The 27,224-nt window shown below is 43.7% G+C and overlaps 1 protein-coding gene across 2 annotated transcripts in view; it reads left to right on the forward strand.

The window, feature by feature from the left end:
• Positions 1-27,224, forward strand: part of TRAF3 (TNF receptor associated factor 3) — a 130,429-nt gene that overhangs the window by 10,935 nt on the left and 92,270 nt on the right. The window contains exon 1 of one of the 2 annotated variants that reach the window (XM_040411946.1): positions 7,019-7,091. The exons of the other annotated variant lie outside the window; for it this stretch is intronic. The gene's annotated coding sequence lies outside the window, so the exon portion shown is untranslated. Of the gene's footprint in view, positions 1-7,018; positions 7,092-27,224 lie in introns of those variants that run through there. 2 annotated transcript variants of the gene reach the window in all.

The following is a 27,224-nucleotide window of genomic DNA, read 5'->3' on the forward strand; positions in this document are numbered from 1 at the left end:
ACAACAGAGGGTTGTAGTCAATGGAGTATATTCAGACCAAGGTCTTGTTACCAGTGGGGTACCTCAGGGATCTGTTCTGGGACCCATATTGTTTAATATCTTTATCAGCGAAATTGCAGAAGGCCTCGATGGTAAGGTGTGTCTTTTTTCTGATGACACAAAGATTTGTAACAGGGTTGATGTTCCTGGAGGGATACACCAAATGGAAAAGGATTTAGGAAAACTAGAGGAATGGTCAAAAATCTGGCAACTAAAATGTAATGTTGATAAGTGCAAGATAATGCACCTGGGGCGTAAAAACCCAAGAGCAGAATATACAATCAGTGATACAGTCCTAACCTCAGTATCTGAGGAAAGGGATTTAGGGGTCATTATTTAAGAAGACTTAAAGGTAGGCAGACAATGTCATAGAGCAACAGGAAATGCTAGCAGAATGCTGGGGTGTATAGGGAGAGGCATTACCAGTAGAAAGAGGGAGGTGCTCATGCCGCTCTACAGAGCACTAGTGAGACCTCATCTGGAGTATTGTGCGCAGTACTGGAGACCATATCTCCCGAAGGATATCAATACTTTGGAGAGAGTTCAGAGAAGAGCTACTAAACTAGTACATGGATTGCAGGATAAAACTTACCAGGAAAGATTAAAGGACCTTAACATGTATAGCTTGGAAGAAAGACGAGACAGAGGGGATATGATAGAAACTGCTAAATACATAAAGGGAATCAACAAGGTAAAAGAGGAGAGAATATTTAAAAGAAGAAAAACTGCTACAAGAGGACATAGTTTTAAATTAGAGGGGCAAAGGTTTAAAAGTAATATCAGGAAGTATTACTTCACTGAGAGAGTAGTGGATGCATGGAATAGCCTTCCTGCAGAAGTGGTAGCTGCAAATACAGGAAAGGAGTTTAAGCATGCATGGGATAGACATAAGGCCATCCTTCATATAAGATAGGGCCGGGGGCTATCCATAGTACTCAGTATATTGGGCAGACTAGATGGGCCAAATGGTTCTTATCTGCCGACACATTCTATGTTTCTATGTGTCGGACCCCCACCGATCAGATACTGATGACCTATCCAGAGGATAGGTCATCAGTAGTAAAATTTCGGAAAACCCCTTTAAAGGTATTTTCCATTTTTATGTAAATAAAGTGTAATCATTTAGTTAAGAAAAGTTCTGTAGCTTTCAACTATATTATGTGATTACGATTTTCAAGATCTGTGCTTACTACTAGTGAATAGAAATATTCTTGTCCAGTCCCAGAGGCCAAAAACCTATAGTAGAGGGTTTGTCACAGTTGTATCCAGTCCCCATCTGTAACAGTCGTTCTGGTCCATTAAGGGGTCTGATCCCTGGATGTGGGGGGAGGCTGATGACACTACAGAAAAATTATTACAGGCTCCTTGAAGTTTTCTTAAGAGATAGGAAGAATAATGATGCACATGCACGAGGTCTTGTAATAAGGGTTCAGGGACCCTTTAAAGCCGTAGCCCTTATTGTAGGTAATCTTAGTACACATGAAGGAAACAAGTCTGTGCAGTGACTTTTGTACTGACAACAACCGAGACCTAAAGGAACCTTCCTTATATAATGTCGGGGATTTTCCTGCTTATAGTTCCCTATAAATTGTTGCCTTGGCTTCATAAGACCTGTATGATCTTATAACGGGGTCTATAAGGAGGAAAATGTCTATTTTTCGGAGCCCATTAAGGCAGTGCCTCTCCAGCAGTTGCAAAACTGCAACTCTCAACATGCCCATAAGCTGTCATGGCATGCTGGGAGTCATAATTTTGCAACCGCTGGAATGTCACTGGTTGCAGACTACGGTCTTAAAGGGATACATCCATGATTTCTTTTTTTTTTTTACTGATTTCTTTCACTTTTATCTCTCTTGGAGCAAGAGGAAAGGGGGAGGGGGAGTTCAATAACTAAAAACTAAAAAGCAGTGGCCCCCGAAAGTGAAGGAGAGCACACTGTGCATGCGCGGCGTGCTCTCCATTAATTTCTATGGGACTTCCGAAAATAGATGCGAGAACACACTTGGCTATTTTCGGTACTCCAATAGAAATGTATTGCGAGAGCACCGCGTAGGCGCGGCCACCATTCCATTCAGCTATTTTCGGCAGCTCACAGAAATGAATGGAGGCCAGCTGCACGTATCTTTGAAAGTCCCATAGAAAGGAATGGAGAGTGCACTGCGCATGCGAGGCCACCTCTCTATTCACTTCTCTGGGACTGCCAAAGATAAACGAGAGAGTGCTTGGCTATTTTCGGCAGCCCCATAGAAATGAGTGAAGAGCAGCTGTGCATGTGCGGCTGCTCTTCCCTCACCTATCTGATATTGGTGGTATATCTTAGCGATATGCTATCAATGTCTAAAGCCCCTTTAACCTGACTTCTTTACCTGTTGCTTGCCTGCACTCACTACTAGGGGAGCTCCTGTTTAGTACAATACTACCTGTATAAATCCATACGCAGTGAGCTCCCCCTAGTGGTGACTGCAGGCATACAGAATGTTATCATCTTAATACATAGCAGAATCTCCCATCTCAATCCTTGCTGGTTCAGTGTCTGTACAGAGCACATCTCTGCTGCTTGGGATTCTGGGAGATGATGGCGTTGCACATTAGATGTGAGTTTACTATACAGGGGGCTTGGCTAGAGCTCCGTGCTGACTGATTCCAAGCCGTAAACCGCAGAATCAGGAGCTAAGCTTTGTGACTACAATACAGGGAGTGCAGAATTATTAGGCAAATGAGTATTTTGACCACATCATCCTCTTTATGCATGTTGTCTTACTCCAAGCTGTATAGGCTCGAAAGCCTACTACCAATTAAGCATATTAGGTGATGTGCATCTCTGTAATGAGAAGGGGTGTGGTCTAATGACATCAACACCCTATATTAGGTGTGCATAATTATTTGGCAACTTCCTTTCCTTTGGCAAAATGGGTCAAAAGAAGGACTTGACAGGCTCAGAAAAGTAAAAAATAGTGAGATATCTTGCAGAGGGATGCAGCACTCTTAAAATTGCAAAGCTTCTGAAGCGTGATCATCGAACAATCAAGCTTTTCATTCAAAATAGTCAACAGGGTCGCAAGAAGCGTGTGGAAAAACCAAGGCGCAAAATAACTGCCCATGAACTGAGAAAAGTCAAGCGTGCAGCTGCCAAGATGCCACTTGCCACCAGTTTGGCCATATTTCAGAGCTGCAACATCACTGGAGTGCCCAAAAGCACAAGGTGTGCAATACTCAGAGACATGGCCAAGGTAAGAAAGGCTGAAATACGACCACCATTGAACAAGACACACAAGCTGAAACGTCAAGACTGGGCCAAGAAATATCTCAAGACTGATTTTTCTAAGGTTTTATGGACTGATGAAATGAGAGTGAGTCTTGATGGGCCAGATGGATGGGCCCGTGGCTGGATTGGTAAAGGGCAGAGAGCTCCAGTCCGACTCAGACGCCAGCAAGGTGGAGGTGGAGTACTGGTTTGGGCTGGTATCATCAAAGATGAGCTTGTGGGGCCTTTTCGGGTTGAGGATGGAGTCGAGCTCAACTCCCAGTCCTACTGCCAGTTTCTGGAAGACACCTTCTTCAAGCAGTGGTACAGGAAGAAGTCTGCATCCTTCAATAAAAACATGATTTTCATGCAGGACAATGCTCCATCACACGCGTCCAAGTACTCCACAGCGTGGCTGGCAAGAAAGGGTATAAAAGAAGAAAATCTAATGACATGGCCTCCTTGTTCACCTGATCTGAACCCCATTGAGAACCTGTGGTCCATCATCAAATGTGAGATTTACAAGGAGGGAAAACAGTACACCTCTCTGAACAGTGTCTGGGAGGCTGTGGTTGCTGCTGCACGCAATGTTGATGGTGAACAGATCAAAACACTGACAGAATCCATGGATGGCAGGCTTTTGAGTGTCCTTGCAAAGAAAGGTGGCTATATTGGTCACTGATTTGTTTTTGTTTTGTTTTTGAATGTCAGAAATGTATATTTGTGAATGTTGAGATGTTATATTGGTTTCACTGGTAAAAATAAATAATTGAAATGGGTATATATTTGTTTTTTGTTAAGTTGCCTAATAATTATGCACAGTAATAGTCACCTGCACACACAGATATCCCCCTAAAATAGCTAAAACTAAAAACAAACTAAAAACTACTTCCAAAAATATTCAGCTTTGATATTAATGAGTTTTTTTGGGTTCATTGAGAACATGGTTGTTGTTCAATAATAAAATTAATCCTCAAAAATACAACTTGCCTAATAATTCTGCACTCCCTGTATGGCTGTATGATCCAGATACAGGGGTGTAGCTATAGGGGTGCAGAGGCTGCAATCGCAATCCGGGCCTTGGTGCCTGAACTTTTTAGAGTCTCCTCTGCCACCAGTATAATAAATGGTACATAGACCAAGAGCTCCAATAAAGGCCTCTGCTGCCCCCTACAGTAAATTATACTCATAACTAGGAGTCCTGTGACCACATGAAGAGGTGGCAAAACTTTTAAGTAACTTCTCATATTATAATTTATACTACGGAATACAATATTCTTCATAATACAGGACAATATAGGACATTTAGTGTCACATGAAGATTTATATAAAAGATTAACCAGTGTTATGCCTACTATAGCTACCTACACCACTGCTAAAGGACTGACCCTCATAGAGTAAAATAATAGCATTCTATCTACCTGGAGCTGCCAGTAGGGGGAGCTCACTGCATACAGATTTATACAGAGTACTCAGGAGGAGTTGTCTGAATCCATATGCTGTGAGCTCCCCCTAGTGGTGGCTGCAGGCAGACAGTATTCTATTATTTGTTTTTTACATCGCTCTGTGTCAGAATAAAAGGAGCTGCAAATAGTAAAATAAAAGTTTGTACCCACAGCCGGCCCAATCTGTTGTTTCTGTCTCATAGCAGAATAGTAAGTGCCCCCACATTTGAAAGGTGTTATTCTCTTGTTCCTAATAGTAACAATGTCTCATACATATTTTGCCTTCTTGCTCCCCAATCCCGGATCTGCTTCTCCAGCAATGACTCTTCTGTGTCTTTTTAGACTCCCCGCCTTAAAATACATGCATGGGGCTTTCCTGAAACCTCTGCATCTGGTTTTAGAAAGATTCCTTCACGTTTTTTTGGCTCCAATAAAGCGGCTCACTTAAAAAGGTCACTCAGCTGAACATCATCTGACTTCAGATGACCCAACTCTAATTTTATTTTTCCTTTTTTGTGACTGATCAAAGAGGACAGGTTTTCTTCTACTACCATTTAATATAGCCTGGCTCCTGAGGAGGATTATTGGACGTATCGGGGTATAGGTGGCGGCCCGCCATGACCACAGTCTCTGCACTTTTCTGATTGTTGCTTTTTATTTATTTATTTTACCCATTTACTTTTTGGAACTGCAGCACAGAGTATTTCAGAAGATGACGGTGCATTTCTAAATTTACGTTGATGGCCCATTGTTAGGTTAGGCTATAAGGGTGCAATGCATGGGTTCCTATGAATGGGGCTGAATATGGGATGAGGATGCAGGACCAGATGCAGCCACCTATACAGAGGGGCCTCCATTTAAAGGGCTGCGGTGCCCGAACCCCCTCCGGTGATGCCTTAATGACCTATCCTAAGAAAAGGCAGTGTAATTTCCTACGTAAAGCAGCATGTGATAGTGGCAGTGCCACGAAGTAAGGTCGGGATAGGGTTGTTGGAAATCACAGACGGTAGGGTAGCTTTTCATAGTGAAAATTACCATGGCCCCAGCAGCACAGAGTATTACAGGAATCAGGAGAATGATGTGCTGATCTTCTGGCAGATCACAGACTGAAAAGGTACAAAGCTGAAGAAGCAGAGGAGTACTCCAGCAGCACAGAGTTTTTCAGCAAAGAGCTGTGCTGACCTTGTGGGATGTCACAGAAAAAACAGAGAGAGAGAAGGGACCATAGTATTTCAGGAGAATAATGTGATCTCCACCTTTTTTTTTTTCTTTAGAGACACAATTTTGTGCTGATTATTTTCCTAATACATCTTCATAGCAGTCAATGCTTTTTTTTATTATTATGCAAAGCCCCAAATCCTCCAACATGTGTCACACTGACTGCCTGATTAGCAGTATGCGGTGAGCTCCCTCTAGTGGTAGATATTCACTTTAACATGTCAGCGTGGCTCTAGACCAGGAAGGCTCAACCTGCGGCCCTCCAGCTGTTGTAAAACTACAAATCCCACAAAGCCCTGCTGTAGGCTGATAGCTGTAGTCTGTTCAGGCATGCTGGGAATTTTAGTTTTGCAACAGCTGGAGGGCCGCAGGTTAAGCATGCCTGCTCTAGACCATTCCAGATTTTTTAATTAGAAGCGCGGGACACAGACGATGTCTGGAAGTCTGAACAAGTCCAATCTGTTCACCAGTGACTGGTCCCAAGCAAATCTATGCATATTGTGGGAATTCGCTCTGGTAGGCAGGGTGTGTGGACGCAGTGCAGAGGCAAATTACCAGTTCTTAAATCAAACTTCAGTGTTTATTCACACATGAGACAAGATCACAAAACAAAACGTCACTTTGCAGTCTTGGAGTTAATTCACACACAATGGCAAGTTCATACAGCAAAAATCACCTTGTTGGCAGCTCTGCCTTCAGCAGTCCATAGCAGGCTTTAGGGGGGCTGTTTCCCCGACACGTGGGACTCAGATCCCAGCACAGAGATTGCTGCTGAGCCCAGCTCTCTTTTAAGGACAGCCAGGTGCTGCCAAAACCCGGACCGGCACTTAAAATCCGGTCCGGTATTTGACCAGCCCAGCAGCAAACGCTGGGAAGAAAATACCTGTTTTCCCAGACCATACCCTTCCCTGTGTCACAATATATTCTGTATATTATGTACACTACGGTATGAATATACCTTTGAGTTCCACTTTAAGAGATGATGACGTTGATGGTTGTTAATTACCTGGGTTATCCCCTGTGTTAATTACATGGTTGTGCAAATGTTCCGTTTAGACGCGTCCGATCACACAAGAGACGGCAACACTGAGGATGATCGCAGTCCTTACAAGATCCAGGAGCGAGGCTGGGGGCCCCCCATACCTGTGAGTGGTTACTTGCATTTACTGAACTAACTCTGCTATACTGAGCAACTCGGGTAACGGCACTTCATGTATAGGTGTATATTTTATAGAGACGGCTCATACATTATAAACTGGATCTACCTTGTCTTTAAAGTCTTTAGAGTTCGGGAATTGTTTTTTTACAGTAGAAATCAATTTATGAAGTTATTTATGAAGTAATAACTTCGGCTCATCGGAGCCAATACACTCTAATACTGTACAGAGCGCTCGCTCCGTACAGTATTGAAACAAAGTTTCATGCGAATCGACTTTGGATGTTTCATCCGAAGTCGATTCGCTCATCCCTAGTTACAATGTTTCAGTGCAGGCGAGTGCAACTAACTTGCAGTTCAAGCAGTATAGGTCAGCCTGGACACAATTGTAACAAAGCCTCTGCTGTGAGATGAATTATGCATATGCAGGGGTGCACCTTCCATGAGTCCAGGTGAGGCGGTGAAACCTGGAGACAAGTGGAGGCGGTGGCAGGGCCATTGTGGAAGTGCTCATCTCTCTATAGTCAATTGTATCACAGTATGCCTTTAACAGTAGGGCTGGGGGGGGGGCGCCGTTTCAATTTTCGCCTCAGGCAGCAGAAAGGCTAGGTGCACCCCTGTGCCTATGAGATGTGGTGGCTATGTGGTTGGGGTAAAATAGCGGGATTACAGCCTGACAGATTTACTATAATTCATGCCAGGTGCTGGTGCAGAGCTGACATAGATTTTGTGGCACAGGGACTGCTGGAAGATGCGCCAAATTCGTCGCCTTTCACTTCAACAGACTTTAGACTAAGACGGGCGTCGAAGAATGTTTTAAATGTTTTCATTTAGTTGCCAGCACAACCACTTAAAATTCCAGTGCAACTGCAAGGGGAACTCCAGAGATTCTGTGAAAGAAAAGATCACAGCACATTCCTTGGTGCCTCTTATACCGAAAATTATGTTTACTGTTATTAAGAGACGTAACTCGCCGCAGACCGGTTTACTTACATGTGACTTAAGTGTTTGTGAGGGAATAAAATGGTAATTAGTGTGATTCCCCTAATAGGGGACAATAATTTAGGATTTTCAGCCAATAAAAAGCAGTAAAATGTGTGCAGAATGGAACGGGTATGAGTTAAAGGGGTTCTCCGGGAATAAAGAAAATGAATATACCTATATATTACTGTGTGATAAATATATTCCCAAATACCTTTCATTAGTTATAATGGCTCATTATGGCTAGGGTGCAATCATTAGGAGAAATAAAATGGCTGCTGTCCTATACATACTCACAAAACCTGTCCTAATCACATAGGACAAGTTACTTCAGAGCTAAAGAGCCGCCTCATCCTCCTCTCTGTTCTACTTGTCAGGGATTATCATAATGAACACAGTTTAATATGATCTATGTCTGATGAATGTCTGTAGGAACGGAGTTCATGAGGAGACATGAAGTACAGAGAGGACAGACTGTGGTAATGGAGACTGCATGCAAGTGCTGCCTGTTATCCAGAACCCCACCTCCTCTCTGTACTTTATGTCTCCTCATAAACTCCATTCCTACAGAGATTCAGCTGGAAATCCTTGACAAGCAGAGCAGAGAGGAGGATGAGGCAGCTCTTTACCTCAGTGTTCTGAAGTAACTTGTGCTGCTGTGTGATTAGGACAGGCGTTGTATGCAGTAATAGGACAGCGGCTATTTTATTTTTCCTATTGATTGCTCAAGAGACTAAATGAGCCATAATAACTAGTGAAAGGTATTTGGGAATATATTTATAATAAAGTAATATACAAGTATTTTCATTTTCTTAATTCCTGGAGAACCCCTTTAATGAACTACAGTAAGAATTGTAGGAAATTCTGGATTATGAAAAGGGCATCTCCTGCCTTCCCCATGCTTCATGATGTCTACATAACCCTGAAGTCAATGTTGTATTGTACTACTATCTACACTATGTCTATTTCTCTCAAACCACCAATGACCCAGTGCTGATCGCCCCCTAGTGCCTAAACGAAAATAATTTCCTACTAGTCTGCAAGTGTGCATATTGCTTTCCCATCTCGTCCTCCGGCAGCACAGAATGGGTTAACTTCGTCGTCATCTTTTCCAGGACCGCCCACCTAGAACATATTAATTGACAATTAATCAATCAATTTACTCCCCTATAAGGTCTCCTCCCCCACAATGCATCCTTGTGGTTTTTTTTTTGTCCTCATCTGAGGATGAAGCCCACCTATATCGTCCGGCCGTTATACCTTGTTGTGACAAGGTGCAGAGGCCTCAGAATGGGGATAGCCATGTGTCTCCTGGCTCCATGTCTGACCCGCTAAGCGCCCTTCGAATCGGGGACTGAACTATCAGGAAGAGCCGCAAGTACCTGCTGTAGGAAGCTCTGATGCCGATACTTCCAGTATGGTGGAACGCATGTGGAACGCAGACGCAGGCGCAGTGCGTCTGACGTCATCTAAAGCGGCCTCTCCCCCGATCTGGCGCCAAATTTGAATTTAAAAGAGCGGTGTTGCTGAGCTTCGGTGCCTGTTGTGCCTGGCAGCCGAGCTCTAGCGTTTTAAAGGTATAGGCCTGTCCTATTGTCAGGCAAACCTTCTAATAATACGGGAACCTGGGTGTTTCTGAAATTTGCAGCATATTTTATGTTTTAATGCTCTGCTTCTCCATTTAGATGTCCAGCGCGTCCGGCAGAGGAGAAAAAAGTTCCCGCAAAAGCAGGCACAGGATGTGCCAGTCATGTGAGCAGCCACTCCCAGATGACTTCCCTCAGGATCTCTGCATAAGGTGCCATCGGGATACCCAGGAACCCTCTCCGCCAAGGAAAAAACGGAGGTCTAGCGCTCCCCTCTGCATTTCCTGTCTTCAACCCCTACCGGATAATCACGCCACTAATATATGTGAGCAATGTTCTCACCCTGATGATTCTTCGGACGACGAAACGAGCAAGATGGTTTCCCTCTTTAAAGCCTTCCTGAAAAAATCCAAGGCAAAGAAGAAGGGTACTAAAAGGAGACCGCGTTCCCCATCCTCGTCTGAGAAATCGTCGCGCTCTGAAGGAGAAGTCTCATCCTTTTCGGATTCTCCCGTTATCGAAGATAATTTTTTATTTGACAAAGCAGATACAAATCAGCTGATTAAAGAGGTCAAGAATATTATGGAAGCTAATAAGGAAAAATGCAGCAAACATAATGAAGAGGATCTTTTTTATTTTCCTAAAAAGAAGGCGTCAGTGTTCCCTGGGCACCCAGTTCTGGATGCCGTGATGTCTAAAGAATGGGAGCGTCCGGTAGGAAGAATAAACCTAGGGTCCAGGTTCAGAAGTGTATACAAAACAGATCCAGCAGAATCATCCTCCTGGGGAACCCCGGCTAAAGTGGACCCGGCTGTAGCTAGATTAGCAAAAAGATCTTTTTTTCCCTCTGACGATTCAGCCCTGTTGAAGGATCCCATGGAGAAAAAGGCGGATGGTCTCCTTAAAAGACAACATACCTATCTAGCCTCTCTTAATAAGGCTGCAATGGCGACCGTTCCTGTTGCTCGAGCACTTAGAGTGTGGCTCAGCCATCTGGGCAGGGACATTGAGGATGGAGTACCAAGAGAGGAACTCCTCAAGCAATTGCCTACACTTAAATCAACAGCGGAATTTCTCTGTGACTTCCCGGTTGATGCGATACGATTGTGTGCCAAGAACATGGCATTAGCCAACTCGATCCGTAGATCTCTCTGGCTGAAGATTTGGTCTGGTGACTCCTCTTCGAAAAACAACCTATGCGCCCTTCCCTTTGAACCTGGGAAGCTGTTTGGATCGCAGTTAGATAAATTGCTGGAAGCTAACAAGGAAGATAAAGCTTTGAATTTTCCGCAACCCAGACGCAGGGACAATAACAGATTTTTTCGACCCTATAGGGGACAAGATTCAGGAAGATCAAACTTCAGAGGACGTCCTGGACGGGGGAGATCTGATCGAAGAGCCTGGGCCTCCTCGGAGAAGTCTAAGAGGAAGGGAGAGGACAACAGACCCCCAAAATCCGAGTTTTGACGCCAGAAGACAGAAAGTAGGAGGTCGGTTATCTCTCTTCTACGAAAACTGGTGTCACATCACGTCAGACATCTGGGTCCCAGGGATTATAAGTAGAGGTTACCGACTAGAACTCGATTACTTGCCAAGAAACAGATTTGTACTCAGCAAAGGAGAGAATCCACAAGTCTTTCTACTGCTAAAAGAGTTCCTAGGCAAAGGAGTTCTGGAGAAAGTCCCAAATTCTCAGAAAAATTCGGGAGTATATTCCAGGATCTTCTGTATTCCAAAAAGAGATGGCAAAAGTCGGTTGATTATAGACCTCCGCTACCTGAACCGTTATATGAAGAAAATCCACTTCAAAATGGAGACGATAAGATCCATCACGGCTGTTCTCAGGAGGAAGGTGTTTATGGCGTTGTTAGACCTAAAGGACGCATACCTCCATGTCCCAATAAGTCAAGAGTCGAGAAAATTCTTAAGAGTGGCCATCAGGAGAAATGGGGTGACACTCCACTACCAGTTCAAAGCCCTGCCATTTGGACTATGTTCAGCCCCAAGAGTCTTTACGAAGATAGCTGTTGTAATTGCAGTAGTACTTCGCCTCCAAGGGATCCAGATCTTCCCCTACCTGGACGACTGGCTAATTGCGGCCAAGTCGGAAGCCCTACTACGTTTCCATTTAAAGAAAACTATAGAACTCCTACAGTCAGTGGGATTCCTAGTGAACTGGGAGAAGTCGGATATCGTTCCAGCTACCTCCAAGACCTTCTTGGGCTTCACAATAGATACAAAGGCCATGAAGCTCTATCTCCCCCCTGGGAAAATAGGGACGCTGAAGAAAGAAATAAGAATATTGATGTCTCTTCAATTCCCATCGGTCCGCAGAGTGATGAAGACACTCAGACATCTTACATCAGTCTCAGATGCTGTTCCCTGGGCGAATATTCACAGCAGAGATCTGCAACAGGATATGCTACATGCCTGGCGTCAGAACAGGTTCAAATTGGACGCAAGAATGAGGATGAGACCCTCTACTATCCAGAGCCTCAGATGGTGGTTATGCACGAGTCATCTGACTATGGGGAAAAAAATTCAGTTTCTTACCCCAGTGATTATCACCACGGATGCTTCCGGTCAAGGATGGGGGGCTCACCTCCAAGACAAATGGGTGCAGGGCCTCTGGTCTTCCAAGGAGAGGAAAGAGTCCTCAAACTACAAAGAGATGAAAGCAGTCCTGTTAGCCCTCTACCGGTTCAAAACCTATATATCTGGGAAGCCTGTGCTGATTCGGTCGGACAACCTATCGACCGTATTTTATCTAAACAAACAGGGTGGGACAAGAAGCTTTCGTCTTCTGGAACTCTGCAAGGAAATATTCAAGTGGGCAGAATTACACCTGCTGGAATTAAAATCAACGCATATCAGAGCTTGCTACAATACGCGAGCGGACCATCTGAGCAGGAAGACGATCAATCAAGCCGACTGGGAGCTCAACCCAATCGTCTTTCACCAGATCATAGCCAGATGGGGGACACCGACCTGGGATCTGATGGCATCAGCAAGAAACAAGAAGCTGGACAGGTTCTGGTCTCTAAACAGTCACGACAACCCCACTGTAGTAGACGCATTTTCTATGAAATGGAAACATCTGTCGGTCTACATCTTACCTCCAGTCCCCCTTATCCCGAGAGTCCTGAGGAAAATAGTAGAGGAGAAACCTCAAGCCATAATAATAGCTCCTTTTTGGCCGAGGAGGTCGTGGTTCCCGCTCCTATTCCAGCTGTCCAAAGGCAACTTCTGGAGACTTCCCCTACGTCCGGATCTTCTGATTCAGAATGGGCTGCATCACCAAAGTCTGGACCATCTACACCTTACTGCTTGGAGGCTGAAAGAAGTAGATTAGAGGGAAAAGGCCTCTCACAATCAGTTGTTAATACGCTGCTTTCTTCCAGAAAAGATTCTACGAATAGAAAATATGGTAAAGTCTAGAGAAGGTTTATGTCCTGGATGTCGGAGACTGGCCATGAAAACATTAATGTTTCCTCCATCCTTCAGTTTCTCCAAGATGGATTCCAGAAAGGGCTGAAGCCCAATACCCTAAGATCACACATGACCGCTATTAATTCCATGACTGAGAATAAATACCTCCATCATCCGTTAGTTTTCAGATTTTTTAAGGCAGTCAGAAGACTTAATCCTACGCATAGGAACCCGTTTCCGGTCTGGGATCTTTCCTTGGTTCTGAAAAGACTGACCCTCTCTCCATTCGAACCATTGGAAGAAGCTGACCTCAAGTGGCTCTCTTACAAAGCACTTTTTCTCACAGCCATCACTTCTGAAAAAAGACTGGGGGAACTCCAAGCCTTATCATCCAAGTTTCCATACTTACGTTTCCTTCCGGATGGAATATTGCTTCGCACCATGCCATTCTTCATGCCCAAGGTTCCGTCTTCAGTAAACAAAAATAGAGAAGCGTTCCTTCCAGTATTTTGTCCTGAGCCTCTCAATGAAGAACAGAATCTCTGCCATACCTTGGATGTGAAAAGAGCATTAGAAATTTATCTCCAAAGAACAGGAGAATTCAGAGGCAGTGAAAACCTATTCGTTCTTTTCTTTGGTCCAAGGAAAGGACTCTCACCTTCCAAAGATACCCTCGCAAGATGGATAAAGTCCACTATCCTGGAAGCGTATTCACTTGAGGCCATACCTCCTCCATTTCCTGTCAGAGCTCACTCGACCAGAGCCACAGCCACTTCCTGGGCAGAGATGGCACAAGTTCCGATAGAAGAAATTTGCAATGCAGCATCTTGGTCTTCATCTCTCACCTTCGTGAAACACTACCGTCTGGACATCAACGCTAGGAGCTCAGCCTTTGGCACTGGCGTATTGTCGACAGCTCTTTCTGAAAATCCCCCCCTTTGAGATCTATAAAAATCCCATTCTGTGCTGCCGGAGGACGAGATGGGAAAGGGAAAATTCTTACCGGGATTTTACTTTCCTTGAGTCCGAAGGCAGCACAAGTATACCCTCCCTAATAAATTCTTTTTTTTTGGCATCCACTATTTGTCGGAGTCTATTTTTTAAAACACAAGGATGCATTGTGGGGGAGGAGACCTTATAGGGGAGTACTATAATACTGCCTCCTATGTACAAGAATATAACTACTATAGTACTGCTCCTATGTACAAGAATATAACTACTATAATACTGCCTCCTATGTACAAGAATATAACTACTATAATACTGCTCATATGTGCAAGAATATAACTACTGTAATACTGCTCCTATGTACAAGAATATAACTACTATAATACTGCTCCTATGTACAAGAATATAACTACTATAATACTGCTTCCTATGTACAAGAATATAACTACTATAATACTGCCTCCTATGTACAAGAATATAACTACTATAATACTGCTCCTATGTACAAGAATATAACTACTATAATACTGCTCCTATGTACAAGAATATAACTAATACTGCTCCTATGTACAAGAATATAACTACTATAATACTGCCTCCTATGTACAAGAATATAACTACTATAATACTGCTCCTATGTACAAGAATATAACTACTATGAGCTGAATGGCTGCTAGTTTCTGAGCTCCTCAACCTTGCCGGTGTTTTAACCCCTATAATCAGCTTACAGCACCGCTCTAATGGGCAAAGTGGGTAAAGATAGATCCAAGGATCCAGCAGATCCCACTCCAGTTCGGTCCAGAAAACCAGATATGGACCAATTTCTAAGAAAACAACCGAAGCTCCGGTCGGCTGAGACACCTAAGATGGCCCCGGCTCAGCTATCTGACATGGAGGAGGATTCAGATGCCGGGAGTGTCTCTGATGCTTCTACCTGCAAATCGCGCAGACAGGGGAGATCCTTCACTAAAGCTGCACTTCTTGAAGTGCTTAATTCAGCACTAGCCCCTATAAAAAAGGATCTGTCTGAAATCAAGGAAGACCTGAGGAATATGGGGCGTCGGGTGTCTGACCTGGAGAGCACACAGGAAGCTGCTCTGCAGAGAGAGGAGAAGTCATACAATGTAATCCGCTCCCACACCGACCTGCTAAATGAAGCTCTCCTAAGAATTGAGGATCAGGAGAATCGCAGCCGCAGGAAGAACCTGAGGATTCGCGGCCTTCCGGAATCGATTGCCAGTGAGGCGCTTGATAAAGTTGCTCGCGAAATATTCGCGAATATTCTGGGTGCCGAAAAATCGGATCGGATAATAATCGAGCGCATACATCGAGCGCTTAGGCCCAAACCGAAAGCTACAGATCCTCCTCGCGATGTAATTTGCGGCCTCCTCAGCTATGTCGATACAGCCGCACTGATGAGAGCCGGCAGAGAAGCGGAGCAGCTACAGCATGAAGGTACGCCAGTCCTGTTTTTCCAAGATCTGGCCCCATCCACACTGGCTAAAAGGCGTATTCTTCGCCCACTCCTGGACGCCCTTAAAGCTGCTGCCACTCCATTCAGATGGCTGTACCCTTTTGGCATTGCAGACCTTAAAAACGGACGCCAAATCACTATCCGCTCGCCGACGGATCTACAGGCTAGCTGGTCCCAGCTGGGGTTAACCCCTATCAAGATACCCTCGTGGATGCCGGCGGATCTAGAAGACCCACCCTTACCGCCACCCCATGCGGGTGAATGGCGCTCCGTCCGCACAAGAAAAGGGCCCAAAACCAGGGCTGAAAATTCTGCTCAAGCTCCGACCTGAATATAGGACCGTGAAGAGGTTCTCTGCGTTTTCTGTTCCAGTTCCACTCTAAGTATACGGGACTCTGTGCCTTATTGTCTGTTTAGTGTTTAGTAATGGATCCCTCTTCTTCCAGGCTTTTATGGTTATTACCATGGTCTGGTCATTTCCCACTCCCTGCTCTCACCTTAGTTTGCAGGGGTTAACCCGGCTTTACCTACGGGTCACCCTTCCCCTTGTGATGGTCAGTCATTGGCCCTCTTTAGCTCTGCGGGACCCCCCACCTGACAGACCCCGGCTGGTAGCCGTGATGAGAAAGGGTCGCCTCACAGTCAGGTGCTCAGTGGAGCTTCTGTTACAAGCTTTGTTTGCACTATTGTTTTGCTCATTAACCGTTTGTCTCCCCTCCTTCCCTCTTGTGTCTCACCCTCCCCATTGTAGTCAGATGTCATATAGAGTCTATGTAGATGCTGATTATTGTCTCTCACTTACAGAATGTCGTCCGTTGTGATATCCTCCCTGAACGCCCGGGGAATGAACGAGCCTTGCAAGCGGTCCCAAATCCTGGCCCTTTTACAAAGGGATAAAGTGTCTATAACATTCTTCCAGGAAACCCACTTCAGAGAGGGTAAGACCCCCAAATTGCCCCCCAAAAGGTTTTCCCAATGGTTCCACAGCACGTATAGTTCGGCTAGCAGGGGTGTCAGCATAGCGATCCACAAACAGCTCCCCTTTAAGCACTCTGCTGTCTCCTCGGACCCTGAGGGTCGTTACCTGTTTGTTAAGGGCACTATCGCTGACACACCTGTTACCCTGGCAACTGTATACGCTCCCAACAGAGGGCAGGTTGCTTGGCTCGTTCAGACCCTTGGCTTGTTATCCACCTTTAAGGAAGGTATGGTGATTCTAGGCGGCGACTTCAATGTCACCCTGGAGCCTTCCATAGATTCCTCAAATGGGAAGTCCGCCATTACACATGTGAAGCTACGACGTCTCAAACTCGCCTTACATAGGCTTGGTGTAATAGATATTTGGCGCACCACAAACCCCTCTAGTAAGGACTACACCTTCTACTCAGCTGCTAAATCCTCCTACCATAGACTTGACTATCTATTCCTGTCTAAAACCCATGCTAATAGGGCTATCCGACCCCACATAGGGAACATCACCCTGTCTGACCATGCCCCTATCTTTCTGAGTGTTTCTCTGCAGGACGTCCCAAAGAGGGAATGGAATTGGCGTATTAATGACACCATTATCTCTGACCCCTCCCATGTCGCTAAATTGTCCTCTATCATAACAGAATTTTTCACACTTAACCCCCTAGGCCCGGACGCGCCCTCCCCCTCCATCACTTGGGAGACAAACAAGGCGGTTCTGAGAGGTGAGCTGATAGCTCTAGGGGCTCATATTAAAAAACAGAGGAACCAAGCAGTGGCGGCCCTCCTCTCCCAGATACAGGCGCTAGAAATAACGCACAAAAACTCGCAGGCCCTTAGATGTGCCTCGGACCTCTCGGAGGCTCGCACAAAACTTAAGAATTTGCTGAATGTCACATCAGCCAAACTACTTTTACGTGCCAAATTTCGGTCATATGCCCACGGAGATAGGGGGAATAGGCTAATGTCAGCCTTAGTTAAAAAACAGAAAGCTGATTCCTTTATCGCAGCTGTCAAGGATGCTAATGGTACGGTACATAAAAGCACCCCAGACATAGCAGATTCCTTTTGTGCCTTCTATAGGGACCTATATAACTTAGAGCCACCAAACCAACTTTCGCCAGCCCAAATAGGGGAAGCAACTGAGAAATTCCTCTCCTCCCTTCAGCTGCCTACTATCACCCCATCACAGTCGGCCCAGCTCCTATCCCCTATCACAGACTCTGAAATCAGCAAGGTCCTCTCCTCCATACCTTCCGGGAAAAGCCCAGGCCCTGACGGCTTTACCATCTCCTACTACAAAACCTTTAAGCACATCCTGATCCCACATTTTAACATCCTTTGTAATTACTTACTCCAAGGAGGTTCCCTCCCCCCACAATCGCTATCGGCCCATATCACAGTAATTCACAAAGAAAATAAGGACCCCCTAAACTGCGGGAGCTATCGCCCTATTTCGCTTTTGAACACTGACGTGAAATGGTGGGCTAAGATTTTGGCTCATCGGATCCAGTCGGTTCTCCCTGACATTATTAATAGGGAACAGGTGGGATTCGTCTCTGGCAGACAGGGGAGTGAAAACACGGTCCGCGTCATACACTTAATCACGCATGCTCGGCGGAATTCTATACCGCTAGCCCTTCTCAGTACAGATGCAGAGAAGGCCTTTGACAGGATCAACTGGCATTTTATGTCTCGGGCACTGTCAAAATTTGGCCTTCCGGACCAGTTCATCCAGTCCATCTTCTCACTCTATTCGCTCCCCTCTGCCAGGATTCGGATCAATGGCACACTCTCTCCAACTTTCCCCATTACCAATGGGACAAGGCAAGGTTGCCCACTATCACCGGCCCTCTTTGTTATTGTTATGGAGACACTGCTGGCTAAAATTAGGCAAGATCCGGACATACAAGGGATCACCTTGGGATCTCATACCCATATGACAGCTGCCTTCGCAGACGACCTCTTGGTCATCACGTCCAATCCCACGACCTCATTTCCCAGGCTCCAAGCCCTTTTTGAGGAATATGGTTTGGTCTCTAATTTCAAGATCAATTACGGTAAGTCACAGGCCCTAAATATTTCCTGCTCAGCCGCTTCCATAGAAATGATCAAACGCTCCACGGCATTCTCGTGGGCTCCCAAGTCAATCCCATTTTTGGGCACCCATATATCAGCGAATCCTGAGGACCTTTACGAGCTTAATCAAGCCCCTTTACTTAGATCTATTAGAGCACACCTGCAATCCCTAAAACTCCCGTTCATTTCGTGGATTGGAAGGAAGAATTATATTAAAGCCTTCATTGTCCCTAGACTACTTTACTTCATTCAAACACTACCTATTTGGCTACCCCATTCCTTCTTTGTGGAGGTCCGCAGAATCTTCTCAGCATTTGTATGGTCGGGTAAGTCCCCCAGAATAGCATACACCGCCCTCACTCGGGAGAAAAGATTGGGAGGTTTCGGCCTACCAGACATATACCTTTGCGATAAAGCGTCAATGCTAAGCAGAGCTCTAAGCCTCCTCTCCTGGCGCCCTCTCAATCTTGCCTCCCAATTGGAGTGTGATATGCTCACCTATAAAGATAAACTGGTCTTATGGGGTTTGCGGAAAAGTACTGCTAATAACATTTATGCCTCGCCTCTGTGGAAGGGCTTACTGTTAGAGTGGTCCAAACTATATCAGGCGTCAGTTCTTAAGTTCCCTAGTATGAATATCCCCCTGCACCTGCTTCAGGCCCATATTCATCCCGCCACCACTGCACCATCAGGAATTTGGGCCCTACTACCTAGCCTCAAGCTTCAGGATATTATATCTGAGTCTGGTGCTTTAAATTGGAGTGATGTTTTCGCTCTTCCAAAGGTCCAAAAGGCCTCCTTTTTGGCAGTTATGGCCTTTAAAAAGGACCTAAAGCTTATTGAAAAGGTCCCACGACCCACAAATGATCCCTCATGGATGGAGGGGAAGATTTCAGTAGGCCAACGCCCGCGGAAGCCTCTCTCCACATTATACAAGGAGCTGCTCTCCTCCGCCCCTCCAGATCTGTGGTTTCTCTCAGCTTGGGAGAAGGAGTTATCCATAACTTTGTCAGAACCTGAGAAAGCTTTTATCCTCACACACTCGCACGGATTCAACCGTTGCATTAAGATACAAGCTAACTCATACAAATTGCTCACGAGATGGTATAAAACACCAGAATATCTTCATAAGATCAATCCTGATATCCCCGACCGTTGCTGGAGGTGCGGGGGAGATGTTGGTTCTCTTTCTCATATATGGTGGAATTGTGAAAAGATCCGGCCTTTCTGGATAGAGATTGAAACTACTATAAATAAGATCTGTAAAAACCAGGTTAGAATAGACGCAAAGCTCCTAATGTTATGGTGTCCTAATGACACGCTGACCCCCTCAAGGTCAAATCTACCGACTATGCTTATAACAGCAGCTCGCCTATTGATTCCATTGTTATGGAGAAATGATTCTCCTCCATCCCTCTTGATGTGGACCGAGAAGGTGGATCAGCTCTACCGGTTTGAAGAGCTTGCACACTGGGAGACTCACTCTAGAGCAAAGTTTATCAAAACATGGTCCCCTTGGAAGCTTTATCGTAACTTCTAGATTCACACGAAGCATACGATAGACATCTATTACCCCTTACCTCCTTTTCCCCCTCCCCTCTTCCCATGTCTTGTCTTTACTTTTCCGTATTAATTACTTTTATGCACATGTTAATGTGTTAATGAGTCATGTCGCCACTGCACTTGAATTGATGCGCTTAGTGAATAAGCATTTGTCCAGCTGCGCCTGGTATTTAAGTGATTGATTTGTCACATGACTATTTGCGTTTTCTTCAATAAAAAGAAATTTGATTAAGAATATAACTACTATAATACTGCCCCTATGTACAAGAATATAACTACTATAATACTGCTCCTATGTACAAGAATATAACTACTATAATACTGCTCCTATGTACAAGAATATAACTACTATAATACTGCTCCTATGTACAAGAATATAACTACTATAATACTGCCTCCTATGTACAAGAATATAACTACTATAATACTGCTCCTATGTACAGGAATATAACTACTATAATACTGCTCCTATATACAGGAATATAACTACTATAATACTGCTCCTATGTACAAGAATATACTACTATAATACTGCCTCCAATATACAAGAATATAACTACTATAATACTGCTCCTATGTACAAGAATATACTACTATAATACTGCCTCCTATGTACAAGAATATAACTACTATAATACTGCTCCGATGTACAAGAATATAACTACTATAATACTGCCTCCTATGTACAAGAATATAACTACTATAATACTGCTCCTATGTACAAGAATATAACTACTATAATACTGCTCCTATGTAAAAGAATATAACTACTATAATACTGCTCCTATGTACAAGAATATAACTACTATAATACTGCCTCCTATGTACAAGAATATAACTACTATAATACTGCTCCTATGTACAAGAATATAACTACTATAATACTGCTCCTATGTACAAGAATATAACTACTATAATACTGCTCCTATGTACAAGAATATAACTACTGTAATACTGCTCCTATGTACAAGAATATAACTACTGTAATACTGCTCCTATGTACAAGAATATAACTACTATAATACTGCCTCCTATGTACTAGAATATAACTACTATAATACTGCCTCCTATGTACTAGAATATAACTACTATAATACTGCCTCCTATGTACTAGAATATAACTACTATAATACTGCCTCCTATGTACAAGAATATAACTACTATAATACTGCCTCCTATGTACTAGAATATAACTACTATAATACTGCCTCCTATGTACTAGAATATAACTACTATAATACTGCTCCTATGTAGAAGAATATAACTACTATAATACTGCCTCCTATGTACAAGAATATATCTACTATAATACTGCCCCCTATGTACAAGAATATAACTACTATAATACTGCTCCTATGTACAAGAATATAACTACTATAATACTGCTCCTATGTACAAGAATATAACTACTATAATACTGCTCCTATGTACAGGAATATAACTACTGTAATACTGCTCCTATGTACAAGAATATAACTACTATAATACTGCTGCTATGTACAAGAATATAACTACTATAATACTGCCCCCTATGTACAAGAATATAACTACTATAATACTGCCTCCTATGTACAAGAATATAACTACTATAATACTGCTCTGATGTACAAGAATATAACTACTATAATACTGCCCCCTGTGTACAAGAATATAACTACTATAATACTGCCTCCTATGTACAAGAATATAACTACTATAATACTGCTCCTATGTACAGGAATATAACTACTATAATACTGCTCCTATGTACAAGAATATAACTACTATAATACTGCCTCCTATGTACAAGAATATAACTACTATAATACTGCTCCTATGTACAAGAATATAACTACTATAATACTGCTCCTATGTACAAGAATATAACTACTATAATACTGCCTCCTATGTACAAGAATATAACTACTATAATACTGCCTCCTATGTACAAGAATATAACTACTATAATACTGCCTCCTATGTACAAGAATATAACTACTATAATACTGCTCCTATGTACAAGAATATAACTACTATAATACTGCCCCTATGTACAAGAATATAACTACTATAATACTGCTCCTATGTACAAGAATATAACTACTATAATACTGCTCCTATGTACAAGAATATAACTACTATAATACTGCTCCTATGTACAAGAATATAACTACTATAATACTGCTCCTATGTACAAGAATATAACTACTATAATACTGCCTCCTATGTACAGGAATATAACTACTATAATACTGCTCCTATGTACAAGAATATAACTACTATAATACTGCTCCTATGTACAAGAATATAACTACTATAATACTGCTCCTATGTACAAGAATATAACTACTATAATACTGCTCCTATGTACAAGGATATAACTACTATAATACTGCCTCCTATGTACAGGAATATAACTACTATAATACTGCCTCCTATGTACAGGAATATAACTACTATAATACTGCTCCTATGTACAAGAATATAACTACTATAATACTGCTCCTATGTACAAGAATATAACTACTATAATACTGCCTCCTATGTACAAGAATATCATTACTATAATACTGCCTCCTATGTACAAGAATATAACTATTATAATCTAGATATATATTTATATAGTATGTTTGTACATTGCGGTTATTTTTGCTCCCCTCCCCCGCAGACAGTTGTAATATACTATAAATATATTTCTTTAAATAACGAGGAGTCAGTCCCATGGAGGCACAGATCCCTAATTACGACACTTAATCCTGCCCCAATTACTTATTTTAAATAAGTGCACTCATGAGAATAAAAGCGAGCCGACAAACCCAGAATTGGCGCCACCAGGTTAGGCCCCCACTTTCCCGGGCTATACAAGGATAGCGCCAGTCCTGGAAGGAGTCTTGGCTCTCACAGTGCCAGCTATCAGGTTCCCGGAGTCCTGTGTTTGCCAGCTTTTAGTCTCACCCTACCAGCTGTTTATTTTCAGATCTGTTCTGCAGGTGACCTCTGTCAACCTCAGGAGTCACTCAGTCCTTACGAGTTCGACTACACGGCGACAGCAAGACGCAGAAAAGCCACGTGACACAAACAGATGTGGGCCTTGTCTGCAAGGTGTGGATGCGCGACTCGTTTAGAACTGTGATTTTGCTGCGAGTAGACAGCCAAGTTGCAGGTCAGTGTTGCACCTACCATAGCTGTTGGTGAAACACTTGTTCAGGCGACAGCTATTCCTATCGACTTGTCCATACACATGCACCCCCAGCTTGGTTGAGCATGCATGTGTTCTCAATGGAGAAAGTAGAATAAGCCACTGCTAGATACCTCTAGTGGCTGCTTATCTCTGCATTCTCCCAATATCATCTATGCGAGGAGATTCAGGAGGCTCCTATACACATAAGATAGTCAACAAGTCCCACTGAAATTGGCAAGTGCAGCCAAATTATCCCTTATGTGTATGAGGACCTGCAGAAGTGCATACCCAACTTTGAGACTGACCTATTTCTGCTAAAGTGGTCCCCCAATCTCCTGCCTAGTCAATGGAGATATGGCCACGCACGAGCTTATCTCTCCATTCACTTCCTAAAGCAGGAACTCAATTCTAAGTGAATGGATCCTTGTTCTGGAGAGAGGTGCAGGTCTCCGAGGTGGGTATTAGAAAATGGAGTATGTTCTATAAATGTCTAAGATAGAAATACCCCTTTAAATGATACAATGATAAAACTGTGTTCAATGTATAAACAGTATACAGTTAACTTCTGAGCTCCCTCTAGTGGTGACTGCGGGCAGACAGAATTTCACCATTTACTGTGTTTTTCGCTCAATAAGATGACCCCCCCCCCCCCCCCCCCAGTGCGCCTTATGGGGCAAATACTAATGAGCGCTTCCATTATTGAAGCGCTCATTAGTACAGGAGGATCGGGGAGCCGTTAATGCAGCGCTCCCTGTGCAGGCTCTGTACTCAGCGCTTCCTGGTCTTCGTGGGCCACAAGCTGTGCTGTGACAGCGTGAGGACGTCAGCGCACTCTGTGACCTCCCTCTGTGACCTCCCTCTGTGACCTCACTCTGTGACCTCACTCTGTGACCTCACTCTGTGCAATGCTGGGTCACAGTGCGGCAGAAAGAGCAGGAGCTGGATCTCAGAAGTGGATTCATTTTTTTTTTTATTAACATTGGGGGTCTGATCTGAGGTCTGATTCAGGGTTTTATAAACATTGGGGGGGGTCTGATCTGAGGTCTGATTTGGGGTCTTATAAACATTAGGGGGGGTTTGATCTGAGGTTTGATTGGGGGTCTTATAAACAATGGGGGTCTAATCTGAGGTCTGATTGGGGATCTTCTAAACATTGGGGGGCCTGATCTGAATTTGATTAGGGGTCTTATAAACATAGTGGGTCTGATGTGAGGTCTGATTCAGGGTTTTATAAACATTGGGGGGATGGGTCTGATCTGAGGTTTGATTGGGGGGGGTCTTATAAACAATGGGGGTCTGATTTGAGGTCCGATTGGGGATCTTTTAAACATTGGGGGGCCTGATCTGAATTTGATTAGGGGTCTTATAAACATTGGAGGCTCTGATCTGAGGTTTTATTAGGGGTCTTATAAACATTGGGGTCTGATCTGAGGGTCTTATTAACACTGGTGGTCTGTTCTGAGGTCTGATTAACATTGTGAGTTTGATTGGGGCCCTGAGCTGAAGTCTGGTTAACATTGGGGGTATTATAAACATGGGGGTCTGATCGGATGTCTTCTAAACATTGGGGGTCTGTACTGAGGTCGTATTAACATTGGAGGTATGATGAAAAATATTTATTTTCTTATTTCTCTCCTCTAAAACCTAGGTGCATCTTATGAGCAGGTGCGTCTTGTAGGGCGAAAAAGGTGATGTCTCACTTCAGCAAATGGCATTTATCATGTAGAACTTAATACAAGACACTAATGTATTGTGATTCTCCCTATTGCCTCCTTTGCTGGCTGGATTCATTTTTCCATCACATTATATACCGCTTGTTTCTATGGTTACGACCACCCTGCAATCTAGCAGCGGTGGTCATGCTTGCAGACTATAGAAATAAGTGCTGGACTATGTGCGCCATCCCGCAGTCCTAGCCATCAGAGAAGCCGCCACTTTTTCCTATATTGTGCAAGCACGGCCACCGCTGCTGGATTACAGGGTGGTCATAACCCCTGGGAAGGAGCCGTGTACAATGTAATGGAAAAATGAATCCAGCCAGCAAAGGAAGCATGATAAATGCCATTTGCTGAAGTGAGACAACCCCTTTAACTCTATATTTATGCAGGGGTTTAGCGCCCTATATGAGAAAAACAGGGCTCTGACCCCCCAGGTAGCAAAATGCAAAATGAGTGTTGAACAGTGGACATTCACTTTAAAGGGTTATTCCCATGTCAGCCCTTCACGGCTCTGATCGGAGGCCTTCAGAGGGTAATTCTGATCTCAGCCATGAAAGTCCTAATAAATGACGTCTTGTGTGGGTTTCATTTACTGTACATTTATAGGAAATGAACAATGCTCCGCCTCTTATGACATCACACATGACCCTTGGCATTAGGCCACAGTCTGACTTATTGTAATATTAAAGGATCATTGCACTCGCCTTCTGGAAGGAAATGTACGGTGACTCAAATGTCGAGTTCCCAGACAAAGACGATAAATGATTCGCTATCGGATTATCTCCACCGAAACAATCAGTAATGACAACTTTGTTTTTTTGCGCTGAAAACCCCTGTCCGGCACGTTCAATGACAGTAAACGATCGCTGTGATTCATCCGATGGTGAAATACGTCAGGCCAGGTTTCCAAAACCATAAAAAATTCTTTCATCTGGAGTTTTCGGACACGAAGCCTAAGCAAATTGCTTTGAAAAATGCTAAAAGGAATCTTAAAACGCGCCGTGCGCTTTGTGCAGTTTTTTTTCCGACTTCTAGGTTTCAAAAACGCTGCACTTTTTGTTGCTTTTCTTTGGAGCAAAAAAAATGCTACACTCAGATGTTACATGATGGCCAAGAGAAAATTACAAAAAAAAATGTCCTACAAACCTGGCAAAAAGTATCACAATTCTTCTGGCTGTCATTGGAAACAGTCAGCAAGTTTGTTGAAAAACAAACCCCTAACAGCTTGGTCACTGAATACAGGCACGTTGGCCTATGCGGCACACACAGAGCACAGACATAGGGTGACTATAACATCAGCTGAGCGCCTATAATGCAGGAAGGAAGTTTGTTTTTCTATATATACAGTAATTGTGCAGTGCTAGAAAGAGGACATTCTCTTGAATGCAAATCATTATAATAACCTTTGTGCAGACAGTGGACAAGCAGGCGTGCACCTAGCCTTCCTGCTGCCTGAGGCTAAAACTGAAACGGCGCTGTAAAAGACATACTTGGAAAAAATTACATTCAGCGCTACAAAACGTACAGAAGAATACATCTAGAGATGAGCGAACTTCTGTTTTAAGTTCGGCGTCTAAAGTTCGGCTTCCGGTTAGCGGAGGATCCCGATATGGATTCCGAATTCCGTTGTGGTCCGTGGTAGCGGAATCAATAATGACCATTATTGATTCTGCTACCACGGACCACAACGGAATTCGGAATCCATATCGGGATCCTCCTCTAACCGGAAGCCGAACTTTAGACGCCGAACTTAAAACAGAAGTTCGCTCATCTCTAAATACATCTCTTTCCTCATCTTCTCCATTCAGACCAGACCGCCATGATGGCTTCTTTCAGCCATCTCTTGTCTCTGCAGAGTTTGCCAAACGGACATCTTTGTTTCCTACTTTTCCTTCCATCTTCTGAACACCCCATCCTGCCACCCTCAATACTGTGCCCGCTGTGCTCGCCAATACTATACTGCAGAAACAGTCCACCTGAAAATACTATTACCACACAGATAGTTCCCCTTCAATAATTATTGGCACACAGTGTCCTAAAAAGTAACTGTGCCCAGCAAATAGTGTCCCTGAAACTTATAGTGCCGTAAACATAATTGTCCTCCAAAAATAATTGTGCTAAGCTGATACTGTGACAGTCATCCCAAAAGTCCCACCAATAGTACTAATTCTCTGCCAGAGTGCACTATGTGATAATAGTGCACCCAATAATAATA

The sequence above is a fragment of the Bufo bufo genome, chromosome 11, assembly GCF_905171765.1.
Source record: "Bufo bufo chromosome 11, aBufBuf1.1, whole genome shotgun sequence".
NCBI classification, from domain to species: domain Eukaryota; kingdom Metazoa; phylum Chordata; class Amphibia; order Anura; family Bufonidae; genus Bufo; species Bufo bufo.